The 22,418-nt window shown below is 38.8% G+C and overlaps 2 protein-coding genes across 9 annotated transcripts in view; one reads left to right on the forward strand and one right to left on the reverse strand.

The window, feature by feature from the left end:
• The window catches only part of ZNF609 (zinc finger protein 609), a 222,180-nt gene that overhangs the window by 85,319 nt on the left and 114,443 nt on the right, over nt 1-22,418 (forward strand). The gene's annotated exons all lie outside the window — the stretch shown is intronic.
• Nucleotides 1-22,418, reverse strand: part of LOC309653158 (uncharacterized protein) — a 204,906-nt gene continuing 182,488 nt past the window's right edge. The window contains 1 exon segment of the mRNA XM_082447522.1: nt 1-22,418. This exon segment is cut by the window's right edge and continues 11,221 nt beyond it. The gene's annotated coding sequence lies outside the window, so the exon portion shown is untranslated.

The following is a 22,418-nucleotide window of genomic DNA, read 5'->3' on the forward strand; positions in this document are numbered from 1 at the left end:
ATTTATTTTTTATTTATTTATTTTATTTTATTTATTTTTAGCTGCCTCAGGTCTTAGTTGCAGCATGTGGGATCTTCGTTGAGGCATGCGGGATCTTTCGTTGGGGCGTGCGGGCTCTTCATTGCGGCGTGGAGGCTTCTCTCTAGTTGTGGTGTGAGGGTTTTCTCTCTCTAGTTGTGGTGCGCAGGTTCCAGGGCGCGTGGGCTCTGGAGTTGTGGCGCATGGGTTCCAGAGCACGTGGGCTCTGTAGTTTGCGACACGCAGGCTCTAGTTGAGGCACGTGAGCTCAGTAGTTGTGGCGCGCAGGCTTAGTTGCCCCACGGCATGTGGGATCTTAGTTCCCTGACCAGAAATCGAACCCGCCTCCCTTGCATTGCAAGGTGGTTTCTTTACCACTGGACCACCAGGGAAGTCCCTCCACGTAACATTTTTAATCTTTCCTCAAGCTTCTTGAATATATGGAATATTAAAATGATTGTTTTAATGTTCTGTCTGTTCTATCATCTGTGTCATTTCCGGGTTGATTTTGATAGATTAATTTTTCTTCTCATTGTAGGTCATACTTTTCTGCTTCTTTGCCTGGGAGTTGGATGCCAGACATTGTGCTGGACATTTTTTTATTACTTTAAATATTCTTGAGCTTTATTCTGAGTTGTGGTTAGATTTCTCAGAAATAGTTTATCCTTTTAAACTTCCTTGGTAGGACCAAAGCAGTGCTAAAGTAGGGCTGATTTTCTCCACTACTAAAGCTGAACCCTAATGTGGATCCTATCTGATGCTCTGTGAATTATGACGTTTTCCTCCCTGGTGGTAGGAACAGGCACTCTTCCCTGTCCTATGTGAGCTACAGGTATTTTTCCCTTCTAACTCTTTTGGGTGGTTCTCTTCCTAGCCTTGGGTAGTTTCCTCACAGACATGTGCTCACTGGCACTCAGCTGACAACCTGAAGGGAACTTCTGAAGATCTCCACAATTGGGGCAGCACTTTCCTTGGTTGTACTCTGCCCTGCAAACTTGAGCTGCTTTGACCTCTCCAAACTTCCAGCTCTGTCATCTCTGGGTGGCTGCTGGGTTATGATTGGGTTCCTCCTTCCTATACAGCTGCTTAGAAATTCTCTCAGGCAGAGCTGGGGCATTTGGAGAACTTACCTCATTTGTCTCTAATCTCTCAGGAATCACTATTTTCATTTCCTGATGTCCAGGGTCTTGAAAAGTGTTTCATATATTTTTATTGGTTTTTTTCCTTGTTTTTTGGCAGGAGGATAAATCTGATCTCTGTTTTTCATTGGAAGTGAAAGTCTCACCACTTAGTTCTTAATGGGATCCCTCTAGCCTGTCCTGAGAATAGACTGAGGGTTGTCAAGGGTGGAAGCAAGGAGACCATTTGGGAGAGAAATGTATAACAGTCTGAGAGAGATGATTAAATAAAATGTAATTTTCACTATATGTTACAGTCAGAGAGGTTGCAAGCCGTTGATCTAACTCACTCTCCATCTCTTGTTTTAAGTTTTCAGACATTTAACTCTGATCTTTTAGTGGTTCTCCTGTGAGTTAGATCTTCAATACCTCCTGTCCTCCTACTCCCACACAGTCCATTCATTTATTAGAAGTGTCCCTGGAAGAGGTTGGTGTGGATAGGGGCAGATTTCTTAAAGGAGAGGGGAAAGGAAGAATCAATACTGAAGTGGAGAAAATATCTTCTAAGAAGAACTTCCAAAAGATGTATTCTAAAACAAAGTATCCATGCATATTTTTTAGCCATCTTTAAATTCTCTTTCCATATATATTTTATCATCTTCATGTTGAGTGTTGGAAGGTGGCCCTGCAGCCTTTTCCAGACCTAGTCTGCTATCCCCAGCCCTTCAGGGAAAAGTCCAAGTACTGCTGAAGGGCAGACACTGATGTCCCTTAACTGCCTTCTGTTCTGTTCTGAAAATTCAGAAGTGACATTCACGCTTCAGTTCTGGTGGCACTAGACATCCTTATGTAAAGAAAATGATTACACAGAAAAAAATATTATAAAGGAAATTTTAAAAATTTGAAAATTAGAAATATTTTACAGCTGAAAAAATTTAATTCTTTTTGTCTTTTTTCTTTTCTTCCTGGGGAGACACTGTCCTTTATTTTAAAATTGCCTTTCCTACTTTTGGTATTTAAATGCCCTTTTATGAAATTGTGTTGGTAGATGATGGTGTTTGGGGTTTTATTTTGGTATCCTTTTTCGACTAAATACAAAGTTATCAATCGTACATTAGTCTCGTAATTTTTTTTGCGTAGTTAGTTGTGGTTTATGAAATCCACCGTAGTAAGATCCTAATTTAAATGGTCTTGAAGTCAAGCCAAGTGCAAGGGAAGTGTTGGTGAGGATCAAGGTAAACCTGGAATATGACCGAGAAATCGAAGTACTGGAGTTCTCCAATGGCTCACAGTAACCGATCGTACAGACCTGTAGGACCAGGGGCCTAGAGATGAAGGGATTAGAATTAAGATCAGAGGGCATTTGTCATTTAATATCCTAGAGGTGAGGCAGTTCAGAGTGATGATAAAATCCATAGGGTAGCAATGTTTGTGGGGATAAAAGTCATTGTGAAAATTTCATTTTATACCTTGGTCATTTTTTTCTTTATTTGGTGAGGCTCTAGACTGCTGGGGCTAACCCAAGTATGTTTAGTACATGTCTAAAACAAGAAAAGATCTCTTTACTTACTACTGACTTTTGATGAAATCTGAACTCAGGATGAAGTATTTGTTTTCTCTCCACTGTCATCTCATCCTTGCTACCTGCTTGTTCTTCTTAAAAAGATGTTTTTATTTGAGGTGTGCTGCATGTGATTTGCAAAACAAGTAAAAACTGTCACTTCTACTTACTGCCAGCCATACAGTTGTAGGTCCTAATGACTTTGGTACAATCTTTCTTTTTTTTTTTTTTACACAACTTTGCAATAACAGCTTTGGTAGGAATTATTTAGTAGGGATTCTAATTGTGTTTCCAGTTCTTTGCATAGTGGAACCCAAAGATTCTGTGTTTTCCCAACATGTAGCAATAACCACTTGTAACAGTGCCTACATTTCTCTTATTATATACATTTTGCTTTGTACCACTGAGCTCCTACTGCTTTTTCAACTTCTTTATTTCATTTAAAATTTTCTATAAACATTTTTAGTTGTTGCTAAATACTCCAGAGTCAAGGTATATCATAAATTACGGAACAATTTCCTTAACTCCCTAATGTTAAACTTTTAGAGCTTTTTCAGCTTTTTACTTACAAATAAAATTTCAGATTCTTTTACTAGACAGTTTAATCTACATTTATTTTGTGGATAGATTCTTAGATATTAATACTCTTACAGTGGACATTTTCATGCATACATTTTCATTTGCATCTATTTTCTTGGGTAAATTCTTAGAAGTAAAATAATAGGGTTGAATAATTTTTCAAATGTTTGATACCTATTTCTATATATTTTTTGTAAATTCTGTTTTGATTTTTTTGTTTGTTTAATCTTTGGGACTTTGTGGATCTCAGTTCGTTTTAATTATTTGTATGAGCCCTTTGTTACAACCACTAATCTGCTGTCAATAATAAGCTCAGCACTTATTAATTGCCAGGTATTATTCAAAATGCTTCGTATACGTTAACTTGTTTAACCCTCATGATGATCAGATATTGTTTTATGGACAAGTTAAATAAGTGATCAGTTTCCTAAGTAAAAATTTAACACAGAAATCTTTGTCCTTCTCTCCTAGCCACTAATAACACTACTAGTCTTTGGCATTGTACCAGTGTGTTTAATCTGACTAGATTAAACCTCATGACATCATATTGACAAGTACTCAATTGTTATAATACACATTGTGTTTTAACAGTTGTAACATTAGCTAGGTCTATTGAGATTTTTTCATGACTAAGATTTAAAGTTATTCACCACTTCCAAGGATTTTAAAATTTTTATTTATATTCTACCTGCTTTGAAAAGGGATTTAATATAACTTACAATAAATGAGACATGCAATAGGACTTTTAAACGTTAAAGATCCAAAACCTTAAAGAGGAAACAGGATAATTATACCCCCAAATCTAGGCTCATTTGGTATTTAATTTCATTCTTTTTCCTGACGTTTCTGGTAAGAATGAAATTCTGGCTCTTGAGGATAGCCCAAATTCATTCACTTAAAATTATGGTGTTCTGTATGTCAGATGCTACTCTGAATGCTAAAATATCTGCCACTGAACAAACCTGAAATGTAGTTTTTTACATACTTTCCATTAGCCGGAGGTAAAAGATTTTTTTATACATGTAATGATTTTAAGGAGCATTGAGAAATATTAAGGTACTGTTGCACAAATTCTTTTCCCTCCTCTGTGCACCCGTTCAAAATTGTGAAACTGTGCAAGTGTGATAAATATATTGTTTGTAGGTTGAAGTATGATACAAAGTGTGAAATTGAAATATTTCTTCCAAATTTTTATTCAGCAAAGAGTGTTTGTTCCAAGGGCAAAAAAATAATTATATCTGGGGCTGAAATTTGTGATTGAGATTGGTAGAAAACAAAGTTTAGAAGAGTGATGGAGGCTGTTTTACAAAGGCTCCATAACTTGGAATGAATCCTATAGTCAATGGAGTGCTACTAAAGACTTTTTGAGCAGTGTAGTGATATCATGAAAATGATGTTTCAGGAAGTTGAATTCTGATGGTTGTATAAGGAAGATTGTCCCAAAGGAAGAGACACCAAGAAATAACTTAATAAGCTCATTGCTGTACTATACACACTAATGATTCTTGGGTTTGATACTGACTGCCTTAATCCAAGGTGTAAGGAACCCCAGCTTAATCTGGTTTCTCTTACATTTCCATTCTTAACCTTTCCCAACAGCCCACCATACTGAGCTTCCTTCAATTCTTGCTGTATCTTTTCTCCTCTTCAAGTTTTAACGCATACATTCCTCTGTCTGTCACACTTTCATTTTCCCTTTCCTTAACATCTCTTTCCAACCCTCCCCATCACCTCCTATCTTGATGTAGAGATAGAGCCTCTAGAGTACGTTGGTTCTAATCCTGGTTTCTGCCCCTACTTAGCAGTGTGACCTTGGCAAATTACTTAATCTCTCAAAGCCTCAGTTTCTTCATCTATACAAGGTAGATAATAAAAATAGTTCCTACTTCATGAGGTAGTTGAGAGAATCAATGGGTAAATATATGGAATATATACAGTACTTGGCACTTAAAAAGCACTATATAATTATTACTGTTATTGTTGTCTGGCTCGTATTCATTTTTCTGATCTCAGCTTAGATTTTACTTCTGGGAAGTCTTTCCTGACCCTAAAACTGGGTTAGATACTCCTTTGTGTTCCCTTAGATTCCTGTATTTCCCTCGCCATGTTATATCATCATTGCCTAGCTGTTTGACTGCCACACATTCTTTTTCTGCTACCATCACATCATCATATCCTCCTTGACTGGCACATAGTAACTGCTCAATAAAAATTTGTTGTCTAGCACACACATACAGTTCAAATAGAAAATTAAAATTGATTACAGTGTGGGGAAATTTTGGTATTTAAACTAAACTATTGAGGTTTATTTCAAAGAGTTTTATAGATTCATTTGTATAGCTTTGAAAGTCTAAAATATTCCTTCCTTCCTTCCTTCTTCCTTCCTTCCTTCATTCCTTCCTCTCTCTCTCCCTCCCTCCCTCCCTCTCTCTCTCTCTCTCTCTCTCTCTTTTTCTCTCTTTCTCTTTCTTTCTTTCCACCCCATTTTCTTTTAGTCAGCAAGTCTTTCATTTGGACCTTGACCCAAGAAGTAAAGGTTTTTCAATTTTACCGTATTTCCATCCCCCAGTTTGAAATTAAGCTATTATACTAAGTGACCTTTTTAGTATCTGTAGGAATTCATGCATTTGCAGTTAAATTCACCCCTTTAGCCTTGGCTGGAATATGAAGAAATGCCCAGAGAGGATAATTCCCAGGCTGGGCCCTAACCTCATGAACTATTTAATGTGGAGCCTCAAAGATATAAATTTTTCATTTTAGACTGTGGAGGTGCTTGTTACTCTGCCTTAATTGCAGTGTCTGTTTGGAAAGAAACGATACCTCAGCTTAAAGATGGAATAAAAAAGTGATGATGGGGAGATTCGATTCCTGGAGATAAAAAGTGGAGAGCCAAAAGCTGACCTGACTTTCTTGGTTAGTCAGCCAGGGATGTGGTGGAGGAAACCTCAAAGATTAAAGTGGCTGAGTGACAACAACCACTGAGTCACTGGGGTCTGATATAAGAGGGAGACTGACCACTGGTAGCCAAGTGAGGACCTCTTAGAAGGGGCCCTGCGGCTGAGCACTAGAAAAGCTTTTGTGTGAAGTATTCCCAGTTCTGACATTTATTTGTCATCTGCTGTAGTGGTCATTGTTTGGGGGAATTAAAAAATGACATGGTCTCCTAGAGAATTTCAGAATCTGATAGGAAAGATGGACATATAATGAATTAATTATATTAATAACTGCTAACATTCCCCACCACTTCCAAGGATATAAACTCCTGCTTCATGAGGTAGTTGAGAGAATCAATGGGTAAATATATGGAATATATACAGTACTTGGCACTTAAAAATCACTATATAATTATTACTGTTATTGTCTGGCTCGTATTCATTTTTCTGATCTCAGCTTAGATTTTACTTCTGGCACATAGTAGCTGCTCAATAAATATTAACTGAATAAATTAATTTGTTTAATCCTTCACAATTTACAGATATCTCATTTAGTATTCCACCTTTCTCTCCTGTTCACCCCCTTTGTGGTATAAGCAAGATGGATAATAGTATCCATAAGAATAGTAGTGTAGCATAAGACAGAATAATTTTGAGTTAAATAGAACTTCAAATATGAGACTGTAAAGGAGAAAAAATTAATTCTGGCTTGGTAGGGTCACAGAAAGCCTCTCTAAGGACACAGTCTTTTAACCAGGTCTTTAAGGAGAATAAGGTTTTGATAAACAGAGTAGAGGAAAATAGGAGCTTGTGTAGCCATATCTTACACCAGATGGGTTGCTATACATCTGTCCTGGATCTAGAGTAACCACATCCTTTCAATTTCATTTGCTCTTCCTGGTGTATCCCTAGTTTTTTGTTTCATCTTTATCAACAAAGGATCTTTTGGCTTTCTACAACCCATCAGGTGCTGTTTCATCTAGATAGAGTTTATACATTCCTTGTTCATATTCCTCTCTTACCCAGTGAATCCCTTATTTCCTCTTCCTGGAAATGAAATACTCTTTCATACTCATTTAGATTCTAACAAAGAAAACTGAGGGACCTCCCTATAAAATTACCTCTTACATTTTCTGTGCATTCATGCACATGAGCACATGATTGGGAAAAGGGGGAAAAGAACAGAGATGGAAAAGATTTTAAAGTGTGATGCTTGGCAAAAGGAATAAATAAATGATGATTTTGAAGGAGATATTGGCAAGACTTAACTGACTGGATTAGGGAAGCAAGGAATAGAAACAGGTCAAAGATGGCTGAAATCCATAGAATTTGTATTTTAATTTAAGTGCTAAACTTCCTCCATATATTTCTCATGAACATTGAAAGGCTTTATATGAACCTGTGAACTTTAATGGGAAAACAGCATCTATAGATTTCAGGCAGTCTCAATGTCCCTCATTTCTCTGCTTAGAAATCCTCTGACTCATCAAATTAAGATAAAATCCAAATTCTTTTACCAAAGCCAAAAAGTCCCGCATATCTGACTATGACTGCCTATTTATGTGATCTTAATCACTGTTGCCCATTCATATACCAGTCACACAAGATTTGTGTCTGGTCTTGCCTCAGAGTTTTTGCTCCTGCTGGTCTCTCAACCCAGTTGCTCCTCCCTAATGGCTGATTTACTCACCATTCAGCCGTCAGTTCTTCCAGAACCACTTCCTTCCCCAGTTATTCTTAATCTAACACATTACCTTCTTTTATTTTTGTAATAACGCTTACCACTTTATTTTCTTGTTTGTCAGTCTTTCTATTCTAGAGTAATCTTTGTGGGAATTGGTCCTTGTCTGTTCTTCACTGATTGCTGCAGTCCCATTGCCCAACCTCTATACTATATCAGTCTTAACATAACAAACCAAAACGGAATAGATCTTAATTTCAAAAAAATAATAATGCTATTTATTGAGATTTGATTGCTTAAGACTTAAGGTTTGTGTATTCTAACTTCCTTTTTATAATGCAAAACGGATTTTCTTGGAATAGTTTTCATGTCCTTCAGAGCTGATCTCTAGAGAGAAACTTGTACCAACTAAGGTCTTATGGCCAAAAACCAATGCTAGGCAACAGATCAACTGTTAACATTATGTTGCCTCTCCTCTGAGGACTAGGAACTAAACAGTGCTGTGTTGGGGTATTATGAGGATGAAAGTCATTCAATTAGTATTTTTCAGAGTGGTTTAATGCGTGCCATTTGTTAAGCGACCTTAAGAACTGGAGTTCGTGCTCAAATTTAAGTGAGATAAGGATATACCTACTGCTGCCTGTGAAATTTTTGATATTATGTTTAATAATGTAGCATCTGGCATCTGAATTATCCTTTTGAATTTTACAGATCACCAAACTTCTTGCAAACTCCTGAGAATAAATCCCAGATTCTGGTATAAAACCTAATAATTTCACTTCAATCTTTTCATTCTCCAAGGTCCACTTTTCATTCTTTTAAGTACAAGCCTATCTGTCAGTTTGGCATAATACCAAGGATATTGATGAATGTTGGTTGCCAAATAAATGTAAAAAGTCTGTTCACTGAAAGTCATTATAATTAGTAATAATGGCTATCATTTATTTTGAGTGCCTTCAAAGTAGACCGTGCTAGGCAATAATTTATCTTGATAATCTCACAACAGCCTTGACAAGTAGGGGGTTACTATTCTCGTTTTACATTTGAAGGCACTTTGGCTTAGAAACATTTACTTCCCCAAGGTCACACAACTAGAAAGGAGCAGAAGTTGATTTATCACCTAGGTCTGTGTGTAACTTTAAAGCTGGTCATCTTGCCACAATGCTTGGCTGCCTATATCGTTTTATTTGAGGGAGGCACTAATACAACATCCACCCTGGGTTCATATGTTACTAATAATCCCTCTGTATCACAGCCACACACATTCTTAGAGTTCCTGGTTGAGATAACTCTATTGAATTCTATTAAATTTCTTAGATTTAACTAATGATGCTAGACAGATAGGAAGTAGGCTTTATATTTGCAATAATATCATAATTGTTATAATTAAACAATAACCTGAGTTTATGGTTAAGAAGCAGAAGCCAGCGAAAATTTAATCTTAATATTAGCGGTAGCTTCGTGCGTGCTTCCATGTATGTGCATGCGTGCATGCCTGTAAGGAGGGAGAGAGTAGTTACTGTGCCAGGTAAGAAGTTTGAAGTGTAATTGGCGGGGCAGGGTGAGACCTATACTTATAAAAAGGATTAAGATGATAACTAAGTATATACCAAACAACAGATGAGCCAGATGAGTGGTAGCCACAATAATTGCCCTGGTGGCTTAGAGAAGAGAGAGCTGTTGTGGTCAGGGAAGTTGCTTGTTATGAAATCCAGTATAGTGCAAGATAATCACATGAGAGGAGATGTAAGCATACTGAGTGTTGTAGCTTCTCTGGTCTTAGGGGGCGTGGTATAAGGGAGAGGTTAACATTTAGAAGTTGAGAGCAAACAGTGAAGGTTTATTTTTACTTTTACAGAACTTGAAATAGAATGCATTTTGATTTGTTTTCAGGCATAATGATATCCATCCCGTAGTTAGAATTTATTCTCCATGGTACTTTGTCATACCAGAGGTATGTTTTGTTGTAGAGCAAGTGAAAAGAAGAGTACCCATTTCAGTATGGCTTCAATCTGTATGATCTAAGTTTAATTAAACTGGCTGTATATAAGAGCACGTCACACTCAGCTACTTCCCTTCAACCCACTTAGATTACAGTGAATGACAGCATTGTCACTGATCCATTGCTATGCGTATTGTTACCTAAACATATCCTTTTATCCACTAATAGTCCTTGCTTTTTTAAGTCCTTGTTTCTTTAGTAGGATAAAGTAAGTTCTTTGTTGATAATTTATAAAACTGTGCCATGTTTACCGTTAATGTCTGCTTAGGCTACTAAGAATGCCCAGTAAGTTACATAAGCATTTTAGTAAATGAATTTAATGTCTTTAATTTTAGCAGCACTGAATGCAAGAAGAAAAACCAGGAAATTAAGGTTTGGCAAAAAGGCATTTGAAGTTATCACTGTGGTGATTCTGATCATCTCTTAAGAGAACCAAGTTAGGAAGGATACTAGAATAAGCATCCTTAATATTAAGATAAGTTTCTTTTTTGTGTGCCTTAAAATTCACCACAAGTTTTGGTTAAAGTAAGGAGGGCAGTTAAGTATCCACTTCACACTGACCTATATATTCATTTAAGTACCTTTCTATTGTCGTATTTTATTTTTTAAAATAAATTTATTTATCTATTTTTGGCTGCGTTGAGTCTTCGTTGTTGTGCACGGGCTTTCTCTAGTTGCGGGGAGCAGGGGCTCCTCTTCATTGCGGTGCGGAGGCTTCTCATTGCAGTGACTTCTCTTGTGGAGCACGGGCTCTAGGCGCACACAGGCTTCAGTAGCTGTGGCTCACAGACTCTAGAGCGCAGGCTCAGTAGTTGTGGCGCACGGGCTTAGTTGCTCCACGGCATGTGGGATCTTCCCGGACCAGGGCTTGAACCCGTGTCCCCTGCCTTGGCAGGCGGATTCTTAACCACTGCGCCACCAGGGAAGCCCCTATTGTTGTATTTTAAATGAGTCTCCTGGGGTAGTCATGGAGAGAGAAGTAAGCATGACCAGTCAATGGCTGACGTTTGAATTGTCTGAATAGTGGAGTTGGTTTTATAGGAACTTCAAACAAGACTGCATAGGTGGGTACTTGAGATTATGTGTATATGTGATAGATATCAGGATAGGTGGCCATGATATGATTTGCAGAGACTCTTAAGAGCCAAACACTCCAGCCATTTCTTAAAAGGCCAGTTAGCGAAACATATTTAATTAGGATTAATTTATTTAGTTGACTCACAGTTTAAAATTAAACCTGAGTAAAGGAACAGGTACAGAAGAGATGGGGAAAGGTTTAGAATTGGAGGGTCCTAAGCTGTCAGTGAGGGAAGTGGTAGAGACAGTGTGGCCTACTTTCCTGTTTTACCTTGGGTGACCCAAGTTACAGTTTTCCAGTTCTGAGCTGCTTTTGAGAGCTAGTAGAAAGAGACTATTACAGCCTTGTAGTATGTGATTCGGTTCTGCTGGAGGCCACCATCCTCTTCCAGGTCATGGGTGGTATCACTGAGCGTCATTCAGAGGTGAGGACTATTTCATGGCAGGCAGCCTGAAGCTGCTGAGAGCACAGAGGTCTTCAGTGGTAAACTTTGGGAAATCTGATTCCCAGAAAGAGTAAACATCATAAACTCTGAAGAGTGTGTAAGTTTCCCCTGTTAATGCAGTTAAAAGGAAATAATGGGCTAAAAAGGATCTGGCTCAGTAGAATTGAGAGGAAATATTTATAAACAGACTAAATATTTTAAAAGCAGGTTTCTATTTTATATTTTCAATTGAGATAGTGCAAACTGGCATTCTACCTAAAAAAAATTACCAAGATAGCTTTTCAAACATAATAATATTGTGGCAGGAGATTTTCCCTCCCCCAACCTTTTATTATGAACAGTTTTAAATATACAGAAGAGTTCAGAGGAGTAAAATGATCACCTACCACCTGGATTCAATAATTGTTCAAGGTTTGCCATATTCGCTTTGTCTATGTATATGTATTTCATTTATTTGTTTTGCTGAACAGTTTATAAGTTTGAGGCATTATGATGTTTCTCTCCTAAATACTTCAACGCGCATTTCCAAAAAATGAGGGCATTTGCTTATGTGACCAAAATACCATTATTATACTACACAATAATTCCTTAATATCATCTGTTATCCATGTGTAGCAAGATATTTTATTTAACCCCTTACTTAAGTATATTTCTCCTTGCTCAAATAACCCTACTCGCCCCAGGGCCGTATTTTTCCTTATGACTTTGCCGTGGACCTGATGCCCAGCAACAATTGATGAAATTGTTTGCGTGTTCATATGGTTTTAAATTTGAGAATGTCTAGGGCAGTGGTTCTCAACTTGGGATGCACATTAGAATAACTTGGGTAGCTTTTAAAAATTCGAATCCCCCTTCATCCCAGACCACATATGTCCTAATTTCTGGGGCTAGGGGACTCAGGCATCAGTATTTGTTAGTTTCCCAGGTAATTTCCAGTGCATGGCCAAGATTGAGAATCACAACTATGTAGATCCTACTAATTTTCAGTGAGACTGTTCAGAAGTGTTTGGATGGACAGTTGACATTTTTCTGACCAGTAAAGAAATGAAGAGTGGTATGTGAAGGTCTTTAGGCTTTTTCTTTTTCTTTTTCTTTCAGTAAGCATTTACTAAACATCTACAGTATTTAAAGCACTGAGCTAAGAATAAGATATGTTAACTGTGATGTCCTGGAAAGATATTGGACTTGAGGGTCATATTTCTGTGGAGTTCAACTCTAGCTTTACCGGGGAACAAGTTGTGTAACTTAGTAGCTAAGTCCTGAACATCAATGAGACTTTAATATGACCTAGCTTTTCTTTCAGAGGATAACTCTACCACTTCTACCACCTCTCTCTATGCACCAGCCACACTGGCCTTCTTTCGGTTCCTCAAACACACGAAGCTCATTCCTGCTCTAGGACCTTTTTACTAGCTCCCCCACGCCCACCTCACAGCCTGTAACACAGTTTGGACCTTAATAGTCATTTACGTTTCAATTTATTTTTTTGTTTGTTTGTTTGTTTTTAATCTTTTTTTTAATAAATGTATTTATTTATTTATTTTTGGCTGCGTTGGGTCTTCATTGCTGCACGCGGGCTTTCTCTAGTTGCAGCAAGCGGGGGGGCTACTCTTTGTTGTGGTGCACGGGCTTCTCATTGTGGTGGCTTCTCTTGTTGCAGAGCACGGGCTCTAGGCACACGGGCTTCAGTAGTTGTGGCATGCGGGCTCAGTAGTTGTGGCTTGTGGGCTCTAGAGCGCAGGCTCAGTAGTTGTGGCGCACAGGCTTAGCTGCTCCATGGCATGTGGGATCTTCCCGGACCAGGGCTCGAACCCGTGTCCCCTGCATTGGCAGGCAGATTCTCAACCACTGCACCACCAGGGAAGTCCTGGGTTTCAATTGAAATGTCATCTCCTTAGTGAGGCTTCCCCTGATCACCTGATCTAAAGTAACCTCCCAGATAGTCCATATCGTATAATCATGTTTAATTTTCATTTGGCACTTATCCTTCTTGAAATTTTCTTGTTTTGTTTGTTATAGACTCTCTCCGTCTTCTATAATGTAAGGACACCATGAGAGCTGCGACCTCATCTTTTTTGTTTCCTGTATTCCCAGTAACTGTAGGAAAATATCTGAGATAAAGAGGATGCGTAATAAATATTTGTAGAATAAATGAATAAGTAAAGTGGTGACAGTAATCCTACCTTACATTTGAGATAACTTGTGAAAAGCTCCTGGGGATAATCTCCTATCAGTCCTCACGTGTCCGTTCCCCCAAGGAGCATCTTTTCTTATGCTGAAAGTTTAGAAAATCTAAGCAGCTGGGAAGTTTGTGCTGAATGTGTAACAGAGTGTGTTGGCTCTGTCATTTCAGTAGCCCCCTCCCCAGACTGGGGTTTTAGGGTTCCTTCTTGCTCTCACCGTGAGTCTCCTTGCGAAAAGGCATCAAGAGTAATTGTGCTAATCTTAATACTTCTCCCTCTGAACAGGAATTTGTTGTTTAACCTTTGGGTAATGCTAGGGAAACATAATGTGTTGATGTCAGTCTTTCCTTGTGTATCACTAAGAGTCAAGAAGGAGGCAGCATTGGTCAGCTAGTTAACTTTCTTTGTTGTCTTTTACAATCTAAAAAGCAAGTGTGTTAAATGCATAAAGAATGTTCTTGACTTTTCTCTTTCTTCTTGGTGTAATTTTTTTAAGCCTTAATTTATGGTCTTGTATTATATCCCAGGCACTGAATGATTAGAACCCATCTCGCAATATCTCTATGAGGTAGGCACTATTTCTTATTCTCATTTTATTCATGAATCTTAGGAAGTTGAAGAAACTTGCCCTAGTTGAAGATTTGTGGAATCAGGATTAAAGTCCAGGTAGTTTGACCTTATATTCCACAATTTTAACTACACTACCTCCCATTATATTCTTTTCTCAACTTGTCTTTATCATTTACAGATTTCTGTAAAATGCATTTCAGATGGCTCATGGTGAATTTATGTCTCAAAGCAACGGATACCAGGAAAACAGTTCCTAGGGGCCTTGCTCAGAAATCTTGTTCTATTCCATCAAGATTTTTTTTTTTTTCCTCCTGTTACGGGTCAGTTTTTATTTACTTCTTTCAGAAATCTTTTTCTCAAATTCTCTTACCAGATTGATTATTCACATTACATATGAACTGAGTTGCCAATTCTTTATTTTCTTTCCCTCTTCCCTTCTTCCCTTCCTCCCTTCCTTCCTTGCTTCCTTTTTCTTTTCCCATTCTCTCTTTATTTATTTTTTATTGGAGTATAATTGCTTTACAGTGTTACGTTAGTTTCTGCTATACAGCAAGGTGAATCAGTTACACGTATACATATATCCCCTCTTTTTTAGATTTCCTTCCCATTTAGGTCACCGCAGATCATTGAGTTCCCTGTGCTATACAGTAGGTTCTCACTGGTTATATACTTTATACATAGTAGTGTATATATGTCAATCCCAATCTCCTAATTCGTCCCACCCCACCTTCCCCTTGGTAACCATAAGTTTGTTCTCTACATCTGTAATTCTATTTCTGCTTTGCAAATAAGTTCATCTGTAACATTTTTCTAGATTCCACATATAAGCGATATTATACGATATTTCTTTTTCTCTTTCTGACTTATTTCACTCTGTCTGACGGTCTCTAGGTATAGCCACATCTCTGCAAATGGCACTATTTCATTCCTTTTTATAGCTGAGTAATATTCCATTGTATATATGTACCACATCTTCTTCATCCATTCCTGTCGATGGACGTTTAGGTTGCTTCCATGTCCTGGCTATTGTACATAGTGCTTCAGTGAACATCAGAGTGCATGCATCCTTTCAAATTATGGTTTTCTCCGATATATGCCTAGGAGTGGGATTGCTGGGTCATGTGGTAGCTCTATTTTTAGTTTTTTAAGGAACCTCCGTACTGTTCTTAGTGACTGTACCAATTTACATTCCCACCAACAGTGTAGGAGGGTTACCTTTCCTCCACACCCTCTCCAGCATTTATTGTTTGTAGATTTTTTTTTCTTTTGGCTGCACTGGGTCTTTGTTGCTGTGCGGGGGGCTTTCTCTAGTTGTGGCGAGTGGGGGCTACTTTGTTGCGGTGCGCCGGCTTCTCATCGTGGTGGCTTCTCTTGTTGCAGAGCACGGGCTCTAGGTGCGCAGGCTTCAGTCATTGCAGCACCCGGCTCAGTATTTGTGGCATGAGGGCCCTAGAGCGCACAGGCTTCAGTAGTTGTGGAGCACAGGCTTAGTTGCTCCGTGGTATGTGGGATCTTCCCAGAACAGGGATTGAACCCACGTCCCCTGCATTGGCAGGTGGATTCTTAACCACTGCACCACTTCTACCAGGAAGTCCTGGTAGATTTTTTTTTTTTTAATTTATTTTTAGCTGTGTTGGGTCTTCATTTCTGTGCGAGAGCTTTCTCTAGTTGCGGCGAGTGGGGGCCACTCTTCATTGTGGTGCGCGGGCCTCTCACTATTGTGGCCTCTCTTGTTGCGGAGCACAGGCTCCAGACGTACAGGCTCAGTAGTTGTGGCTCACGGACCCAGTAGTTGTGGCTCTCGGGCTCTAGAGCACAGGCTCAGTAGCTGTGGCGCATGGGCCCAGTTGCTCCGCAGCATGTGGGATCTTCCCAGACCAGGGCTCAAACCCGTGTCCCCTGCATTGGCAGGCAGATTCTCAACCACTGCGCCACCAGGGAAGCCCCCTGGTAGATTTTTGATGATGGCCATTCTGACAGGTGTGAGGTGATACCTCATTGTAGTTTTGATTTGCATTTCTCTAATAATTAGTGATGTTGAGCATCTTTTCATGTGTTTATTGGCCATCTGTATGTCTTCTTTGGAGAAATGTCTATTTAGATCTTCTGCCCATTTTTGGATTGGGTTGTTTGTTTTTTTGATATTGAGCTACATAAGCTGTATATTTTGGAGATTAATCCCTTGTCAATTGCTTCATTTGCAAATATTTTCTCCCATTCTGAGGGTTGTCTTTTCATTTTGTTTATGGTTTCCTTTGCCGTGCAAAAGTAGGTCCCATTTGTTTATTTTTGTTTTTATTTTCATTACTCTAGGCAGTGGATCGAAAAAGATCATGCTGTGATTTATGTCAAAGAGTGTTCTGCCTATATTTTCCTCTAAAAATTTTATAGTATCCGGCCTTACATTTAGGTCTTTAATCCATTTTGAGTTTATTTTTGTATATGGTGTTAGGGAGTGTTCTAATTTCATTCTTTTTCATGTAGCTGTCCAATTTTCCCAGCACCACTTATTGAAGAGACTGTCTTTTCTCCATTATATATTCTTGCCTCCTTTGTCATAGATTAGGTGGCCATAGGTGCGTGGGTTTATCTCTGGACTTTCTATCCTGTTCCACTGATCTATATTTCTGTTTTGTGCCAGTACCCTACTGTTTTGATTACTGTAGCTTTGTAGTATAGTCAGAAGTCAGGAAGCCTGATTCCTCCAGCTCTGTTCTTCTTTCTCAAGATTGCTTTCACTACGTCAAGATTCTTAAAGAATAGTAGCATCTACGTTTGTTAATGTGTGTTAGTAGATGAGTCTGAAAGTGGAACCAAGTCTTTGGACTTCCACTTTCTTTAAGCCTTCTGAATATTTTTTGATATCTTTGGTGTTAATTGCATGGATTCTAGGCTCTCTTTAGCAAGGGATCCAAAAGGAGCATTTGTAGTTAATCCTAAAAACTTTTGAGATACTAATGTTATTAAAATGAATTAACTCCTGTTATTTTCATGTTACATTTTATGAGACAAGTAAAATTAGCCCAGATTTGTTTAAAATCATCAAACTTTGTTACTAAGTTTAGTTTAACATGAGGAAAGCCAGTCTTATGTGACACTCTCTGACGATGGCTGCTTTCTTTATATCATCCTGCAACTTTGTGTTTTCACAAGTACTCAATTCAGTTTTTAAAAAATGTAACTGTATTCAAGGGAAAATAGGTATTTGTTTTTAAGTAGGGCAGTCCAAATAAAAGATGCCTGCTTATTGGAGAAGGTAAACTTTAAGAAGAAATGATCCTTGTGCTAATATCTAGTTCCCCTTCAGTATCAAATTAAATTTCCTGATCCTGATGTAAAGTAATTTGTCACTTCATTTCCACAGTTCTCAGAGCCTGTCACTGTCCTACATACTGTGTGTTTCACTATACTTCAGAAGCTTATATTTACTTGTACTGCCCTATGTCAGATGTTCCTAAACTTTCTTGGTTGTCAGTGTTCTTAATGTCTCAATTTTTTCACAGCACACCTAGGTCAAAAGACACATGTAATGGTCCTGTATATTAAGTGTTAGGTCTAAAAACTTAATAAGGATTTACAGTCTAACAACACAGTAGTCATAATTTAAAAGCCAATAATAGCAATAAAAGAAAAATAATTTTATTTCATTCTTAATTAACCACAGTTACTTCACTAATGAGTTGTGTGTGCCTGTTGGGACCCATACCCTTCTAAACTTTTGGAGTCATATTGGATGGACACCATCACCCTCGTTTCCCATCCCACACTGATTTTTCATGTACTTGCTTTTTATCACAACAGTCGAAAATCCAGTTTTGTAAAGATACAACATCAGCAAAATGAACATAGAGTGATCTAGTGTTGAAACTATGAACTACTGAACTATGAAACTATGAACTACCTTGCAGTTTGTGTGGTAAGTTTGGTATAGTTTGTGTGGTGTCCCATAGATATTGAGCACTACTGTCCCTCAAATTTTTAAAATATTCAGCAGTGCCTTTTTAAGTTTGTTATACTGCCCCAGGGCACCTCAACACACAATTGGTAAACACAGCTCTTTACAAAAAAAAAAAAAGCTCCTGTATACCTAATTTTATTTTGACGCTCTCCCCTGCTGAAACTTTCTACTTCAGTCCCCCCAAAATTAAAAAAAATGAATAAATATTTGCTTTTCTTTATGTACAGCTCACCCATTTTTACCTCTGGTATACACCATTCTTTCCCTCTCTTTCCCTCTCACACTAACCCATCTTCCTCAATCTCCTTTCCCCTTCTTTTCTTCCAAACCCTGTTTATTCCCTCCCAAACTCTACTTTAAGATCTATCTCTTTAGACTCTGGCTACCACTCTACCACTCTAGGAAGTACCTAGACACTCTGTCACCATTTTTCATACTCTACTGTGGGAGGCTGGAAGAAATGTTCCCCCCAAGAGAGATCCACATCCTAATCCCTGGAACCTGTAAAATCCCTTTACTTTATATGGAGAAAGTGCCTTTGTGAATGTGATTAAGGATCTTGAGTCAGGAAGATTATCCTTGATTATCTAGGTGGGCTCTGGAGGCAATCACATGTATCCTTACAAGAGAGAGGCAGAGGGAAATTTGAACACACAGAAGAGAAGGCGATGTGAAGATGGAGCAGAGAGAGATTTGAAAATGCTGGCCTTGAGAATTGGAGTAGTGCAGCAACAAGCCAAGGAATGCTGGCAGCCACCAGAAGCTGGAAGGGTCAAGGAACAGATTCCCCCCATAGAGCTTCCAGAGGGAGTTTGGCCCTGCTGACACTTGATTTCAGCCCACTGAAACTGATTTTGGACTCTGGCCTTCATAAATATGAGAATGTTATGTTGTTTTAAGCCACTAAGTTTGTGGCAATTTGTTACAGCAGCCACAGGAAACTAGTACATCCACCTATATTAATTAGCACTTTTGTATATGTTGTATCTGGTATATTTATTCTTTATAGAGCCAAAGTCTAAGAAGTTCATTTCCATGCCATCAAAAGTTCTCTATCATCAGCTTGACCTGCCTGAAAAAATAAACATATCTAATTGGCTAATTACTTCATTTATTTACATATTCATTCATTCAATGAATTTTTGAGAATTTGCTATGTGCCAAGCACTGTGCCAGCTATCATTTTCATGATTAAGTAGTTCCTGAAAAAGACATCCACTCATAAGTTCATTATCGTACTTATTTGTTGTAAATCATAATTAAGCCTTAGTAATTAACTATCCAAGCTGTTCATTTCCCTCTCTTTTCCCTTTTTTCAGACTGATAGCAAGCTGACCTTACTAGAGCTTGTTTAGACAGAGAATCATGTTGCTAATCTAAAAGGATGTAATGTTCTGTTCTGTATTTGGCTTCAAATCCTATATTGTTAATGTTGAAAGGCACCTTAAAAATAATTAGCCTAACCCTCTCATTTTCTGTGTATAGGAACTGAGTTATAAAGAAGAAAAGTAATTTGCTTGAAGTCATAAAAATAATGGCAGATCTAGAATTCTATCCCAGTTAATCCTTCTTTCCACTATGGGCAGGACCTAGTTTACTTTAACACAGTCTTAGAATTTATGTTTAAATCTGGGAATTTTGCACTGAAGGGTGTTTCCCACCAAATGGGGAGATTATTTCATTACAGCTTTTATTTTATTTTTTTTAATAAAGTTATTTATTTATTTTTGGCTGCGTCTGGTCTTCGTTGCTGCGTGTGGGCTTTCTCTAGTTGCGGCGAGCGGGGACCACTCTTTGTTGCGGTGCTCAGGCTTCTCATTGCGGTGGCTTCTCTTGTTGCGGAGCACGGGCTCTAGGCACGCGGGCTTTGGTAGTTGCAGCATGCGGGCTCAGTAGTTGTGGCTCATGGGTTCTAGAGCGCAGGCTCAGTAGTTGGGCACATGGGCTTAGTTGCTCCACGGCATGTGGGATCTTCCTGGACCAGGGCTCGAACCCATGTCCCCTGCATTGGCAGGTCGATTCTTAACCACTGTGCCACCAGGGAAGTCTTCATTACCGCTTTTAAATATCACACCTATATACTCAAATACTTAACTCCTCTGGATTCAATACTTTTGCCTCCTAAACTTTAATCTAGTGTTAAAAGCCTAAGATTTCCCCAAATTGAAAGTTTGTGTTTATCTCTTTCTCGGTTTCATTCCTATTAGAATCACAGTATTAGAACAGATTGAGGAGAGACCTATATGATGAACAAATTCAGTTCCCTTGTTCTCCAGGTGGCCACTTTGAACTAGTGGTTCTATGGAGTAATGGAAAAGGTGCTGGACTGGGAGTAAGAGATTTAGATTCTGGTTCCAGGTTCATAGTGAACTACCTATAAGTAACAAGGCAAGTTGGCAAATAACTTCCTTTCTCTGAACCTCATTTCATTCGTGTGTAAAATGAAAGATTAATCTGGATAGCCTCTAGCATTCTGTGAATCAATGAATCCAGGGATTTTGGCATCCAGTTCCACACTACCTTACTACTTGCCCTCTAGAGACTTTTAAAGCATATGATGCGGGCTTCCCTGGTGGCGCAGTGGTTAAGAATCCACCTTCCAGTACGGGGGACACAGGTTCGAGCTCTGGTCCAGGAAGATCCCACATGCCGTGGAGTAACTAAGCCCCTGCGCCACAACTACTGAGCCTGCGCTCTAGAGCCCCCGTGCCACAACTACTGAAGCCCACGCACCTAGAGCCCATGCTCTGCAGCAAGAGAAGACACCACAATGAGAAGCCTGCACATCACAACGAAGAGTAGCCCCCACTCACTGCAACTAGAGAAAGCCCGCGCACAGCAATGAAGACTCAAAGCAGCCAAAAATAAATTAAAAAAAAAAAATTTAAAGCGTATGATGCATAAGGACGAGCTTATGTCTTTTCCTTTTTTTAAGTCCATGACATGGCCAGGAATGAGAAATTATTTTGCACAGAGTGAGTGTTGAGGTTGATACATAAATTCCTTCTTTAGACTGTTAATCCTAAAAGGGAAAGAAGGAACTTTGGAGCATAGATCCTTTAGTGGAGCAGAAAGCCCGGCAGAGTGCTTAAGATACTTCAGTAGAATAGCTCATAATGCTGCCACTGATGATGGTGGTAATGAGAATGACAGCCAGCGTTTCTTTCCTGTGTGCTGAATACCATGCTAGGCACTTTAAATGTATTAATCGAATGGATCAAGTGGGTTAATAAAAGTAGAACACACAGAATAATGCCTGGTACGTGGTAAGAGCTGTATAAGTAGTCATTGGTATTGTCATTTTTATTGTCATGTTATTGTGGTGGTGGTGGTTGTAATTAGTCTTCCTAGCATCCCTATAAGGCAGGTACTATTTTTATCCATTTTGCAGATGGGGAAGCTAAATACCAGGCGTTAAACCAAGAAATAGAATAGAATTTAAACTCTAGCCTACGTAGTTAAGTTTGGATAGCTGTTTTACTTAGAGCAGCCCGGGAAGGCCCCTTTGAAGAGGTGACATTTAGGCTGAAATTGAAAGATAAAAAGCTAGCCATTCAAAATTAAGGGTAGGGGTGCACCAGGAGGCCTTCTATGCAGATAGTAAGGCAAGTGCAAAGGCCTATATTCACCTTCTTAGTGAATACTCTAAAATTACATACCTACACAAACTTTCTATCCCCTCCTCTCTGTTTTATTTTCTCCCTAACCCTTCTCACTGTCTCACATACTGTATAATTTATTTTGGTTTTGTCCATCTCCCCCAACAGTGGGATATAAGGTCCATGAAGGCAGGGATTTTTGTCTGATTTGTTTGTCATTATACCTAGGGCCTCTCTTAGGCCATGGGGCTTCTTTCAGCAAATTAGGAAAAAAGCCTCCTTTCTAAGAGGTTTCAGCCCCACACCAGGACAAGCAGCTCAGCTAGCATAACATGATCTGGACTTCAACTTCCTCCTGCCTCCTCAGCCAGGAGCCCTTGTGTAAGACATAATTGAACAAGCATTACATGAGAGTCCTACATGCATCCATAGTACCTCCAACAGTGCCAGCATGTACGAGGCACTGAATAAATATTCATAGAATGACAGCATAGTTTAGAATGAAGCGGGTGAGTGGTTATGAGATGAGCAGGTAGGCAGAAACCAGATCTGGTAGGGACTTGTAAGGAGTTTGATGTTTTTTTTTTTTTTCCCTAATAGCAGTCAGCTAAGAACTACTTTTTTTTTTTTTTGGCTGCGTTGGGTCTTTGTTGCTGCGTGCAGGCTTTCCCTTGTTGCGGCAAGCGGGGGCTA

The sequence above is a fragment of the Balaenoptera physalus genome (assembly GCF_965194825.1).
Source record: "Balaenoptera physalus genome assembly, chromosome: 2".
NCBI classification, from domain to species: Eukaryota; Metazoa; Chordata; class Mammalia; order Artiodactyla; family Balaenopteridae; genus Balaenoptera; species Balaenoptera physalus.